We start from the raw sequence: 3,954 nt of genomic DNA on the forward strand, positions 1-3,954 counted from the left end.
CCTTTTGGCGCTTAAAATTGCCTTGGATATGCATAAAAGCATTGCATTTCCTAAAGCCCAAGGCTGGAACAGTCTGAGAGCAGCTGACCTTGCCAGGAACCAGGCACACCCTTGCAGGAAGGGTTGGTGCAGAAGGGAAGGGGCAGGGCTCTGAGGGTGGTCTGCAGCTAGAGGGGTCCGCGAAAGGGGCCGTGTGTGTGTGTGTGTGTGTGTGTGTGTGTGTGTGATTGCAGCCCTGCCCATGATCCCCGTCATGCCTGCTCAGGGCGTTTAGCCAAGGAGGTGCCTCCTGGACCTCTGCACTCCCAGAGTTGTGAGTCATGGGGCCGGTTGCCTGGCATTCAAGGAGTTGGAAGCATCATACTCCCCAAGCAATCACCCCATGGGGGTGGAGCTACGTCTCTGTGTGCAGATCCGGAGCAGCCCAAGGACGCAGACCAGGAGCCAAGGAAGTGGAGTTTTGAGAGAGTGGACCTGTGGAGTTCCTGGCTGGGTGAATGCATGCTGTGTGGCCATAGGTGGGCTTTCTGGGAGTAGGGGCACCCCGGGTAAGAGGCAGGGTTCTGGAAGGGCATGTTGAGAGAGTTCATCATGGAGACTCAGTTTTCTTTCCTTTTTCCCTTGAAAGTCTCTTCTGCCTAGTCTCCGTCAACTGGCCATACACTCCAGACCCAGGAACTCCAGGGCACCCGCTCAGCAAAGCTTTTGTGGGATGGTTCGCAGACATTCCAGGGTTTCCCGTGTTCCCCAAGAAGAGCGAGAGAAAGGACCGCACAGTCCCCAACTTCAGTGCGGTGCCCCTGTCCCCCGACACAGTGCAGGTAATGGACCTTGAGCAGTTCCCCGAGTTCAGCAGGGTATTCCCTGTTCCCTCAGGCACAGGTGGGGCGCTAGGAAGGCCCAGAGCCCTTACCCAACTTCAGCATTGTGCTAGCTGTTTCCTGGGAATGGTGGCAATGGGCTGGGAGATAATTACTACTAAAAGACAAGTCTATGTTTCCCCTTCTCCCAGAAACCACAGCAGGTGTGCAGGCTTTAGGTCCGAGGAGCTGCTTCTCCCCATCTGACAACACTTCTCTGCTCTGGCTCCGCGACACCCTACGTTCTGAACGTCTGCATCTGAGTCAGTGAGGCAGCTTGACACGGGATCCAGCATTCAGAGAAAGCGGCAGGTCCATTTGGAGAAATGTCATATCCACATCAGGACTGGAAGTAAAACCTCTCATGAACCCACCATCTCCTGGGTTTTTCTCTTTTCTCTAGTTGAGCCATGAAGTAAAACTTAAGTAATAGTTGTCAGCGTTCTGAATTTGGTGAAGGAGGTACTTAGTTTCTGAGCTTGGAGCACTTTGCAGGGGATCCCATTTTCTCTGTTCATTGACTGCTTATGAATGTATTTTGAACAGCTGTTTCCTAGAAACACTCTTTCATTAGAAAGGGAAGGTGAGGTTTACTCTTTGTCTATTTTTAAGATATACGTTTGACAGTGTTTATACAGTTGGGCCTAAGATATGGGTGAGTGGCCACCATTTAGTGTTAGATGGCCTTTTGTCGTCACATACAAATATGGATGATGTCTTTCCAATTGTCAAAGGTGATGTTTCATCACTGATTAGTCTTTTCATCCCAAGAGTTACAATGGGGGTCGAGGGAAAATTCAAAATTATTCAGAGCAGCATTTTGCTGTTTAAAATATATGCTGGTGTTGGGTAGTAAGGAGGGCACATATTGCATGGTGCACTGGGTGTTATATGCAACTAATGTATCATCGAAATTTACTATACTGTATGGAGACTATAACATTATGTAATAAAAAACAATAAAAAAATAAAGGTAAACCTTGTGTATCTAACTATACCAGATGTATCATCTCGATATTTTGAAGTGCCATATTCAATCTGCTGTTTCTTTGGTAGTGGAGTCAGAGGAGAGTCTTTGGGAATTCCTTTCGATAGAGGCATGGTGGTGGCTACAATTGGGTAGGCGACAGGGGCCCTGGGCTGAGTTCTGGAACTGCTTTCCTGATGCTGGGTGAGTCAGGTTATGCCAAAGAGTTTCTGTTTCTTCCCTATGAGATTGACAAAAACCGGCTTCCAACGGAAAAATCTTTCGTAACGTGCAAACATGCTCAAAAGTGCCTGTGCCAAGCTGAAGTAAATGCCATACACTGATCTGTAAGAGACCACAGTTTGCTAGCAGGAGATAAACCCGAACGAACACAGCATGGGACACTTGGGGCAGAAACGGCTTCCGAAGAAAAAAAAGTTCTTGATGTGGAAAACCTATCTAAAGTGGTTGTAGCAAAGTAAACAGAATGCCACACACTTATGTGCAAGAAACAACATTCCCCAGGCATGGTCTAAGCCCAGACATCGTCACTGTGCTTTTGGTAGCATGAGGGAAACCCGAGCCTCACAGCCCTGACCCATTAGGTAAAAAGCCGGCTTCCAAAGGAAACAGTTTTCCTAAGGTGCAGACCCTCTCACAAGTGGTTGTGGCAAGGTAAAGCAAATGCCATCCACTTCTCTGGAAGAAACCACAGTGCCCAGCCATGTTCTAAGCCCTAACATCATCACTGGGTTTCTGGAAGCATGAGTGAAAACAGAGGAGCACAACACGGAGACCCATTTGAGAAAAACCGGCTTCCAACGGAAAAATCTTTCATAACGTGCAAACATGCTCACAACTGCCTGTGGCAAGGTGAAGTAAATGCCGTACACTGATTTGTAAGAGACCACAGTGCCCAGGCACAGTCTGAACCTTTCCCTCATCCCGGCGGTTTTGCTAGCAGGAGTTCAACCCCAACGAACACAGCCCGGAGACCCCTGGGGCAAAAACGGCTTCCGACGAACAATAGGTGCTTGCTGTGGAAAACCTATCCCAAGTGGGGTAGCCAGGTCAACAAAATGCCTCACACCCAGATGTAAGAAACAGCATTGCCCAGGCAAGGTCTAAGCCCCTCATCTCGTCCCTGTGCTTTGGGGAGCCCGAGGGACAGCCGATGCCCACGGCCCTGAGACCCCTTTGCAAAAAGCCGGCTTCCCACGGAAACAGTTTTCCTGAGGTGCAGACCCTCTCACAAGTGGTTGTGGCAAGGTAAAGCCAATGCCCTCCACTTCTCTGGAAGAAACCACAGTGCCCAGCCATGTTCTAAGCCCTCCCATCCTCCCTGGGCTTCTGGCAGCAGGAGTGAAAAGAGAGGAGCAGAGCACTGGGACCCGTTTGACAAAACCCGGCTTCCCACGGGAAAGTCTTTCTCCACGTGCAGACATGCTCCCAGGTGCCTGTGGCAAGGGGAAGGAAATGCCATACACTGACCTGGAAGAGACCACAGGGCCCAGGCACAGTCTGAACCCTTCCCTCAACCCGGCGGTTTTGCTAGCAGGAGTTCAAGCCCAACGAACACAGCCCGGAGACCCGTGGGGCAAAAACGGCTTCCGACGAACAATAGGTGCTTGCTGTGGAACACCTATCCCAAGTGGGGGTAGCCAGCTCAACAAAATGCCACACACCCAGGTATAAGAAACAACATTGCCCAGCCATGGTCTAAGCCCCTCACCTCGTCCCTGTGCTTTGGGGAGCCGGAGGGACAGCCGAGGCCCACGGCCCTGAGACCCCTTTGCAAAAAGCCGGCTTCCCACGGAAACAGTTTTCTTGAGGTGCAGACCCTATCCCAAGTGGTTGTGGCAAGGTAAAGCCATGCCCTCACTTCTCTGGAAGAAACCACAGTGCCCAGGCATGTTCTAAGGCCTCCCATCCTCCCTGGGCTTCTGGCAGCAGGAGTGAAAAGAGAGGAGCAGAGCACTGGGACCCGTTTGACAAAAACCGGCTTCCCACGGGAAACTCTTTCTCCACGTGCAGACATGCTCCCAGGTGCCTGTGGCAAGGGGAAGGAAATGCCATGCAGTGACCTGGAAGAGACCACAGGGCCCAGGCACAGTCTGAACCATTCCC

The 3,954-nt window shown here is 51.0% G+C and overlaps 1 long non-coding RNA gene across 1 annotated transcript; it reads left to right on the plus strand.

Moving 5' to 3' along the window:
* The first annotated feature begins 300 nt into the window (after positions 1-300).
* On the plus strand, positions 301-1,832 carry LOC148106723 (uncharacterized). The gene is made up of 3 exons (XR_015723594.1): positions 301-518; positions 629-821; positions 1,013-1,832. It is a non-coding gene; the product is annotated as an uncharacterized LOC148106723 (long non-coding RNA).
* The last annotated feature ends 2,122 nt before the right edge of the window (positions 1,833-3,954 follow it).

Source organism: Ursus americanus, unplaced genomic scaffold (assembly GCF_024610735.1).
Source record: "Ursus americanus isolate L20-20 unplaced genomic scaffold, mUrsAme1.1.p SCAF_83, whole genome shotgun sequence".
In the NCBI taxonomy this organism is placed as follows: domain Eukaryota; kingdom Metazoa; phylum Chordata; class Mammalia; order Carnivora; family Ursidae; genus Ursus; species Ursus americanus.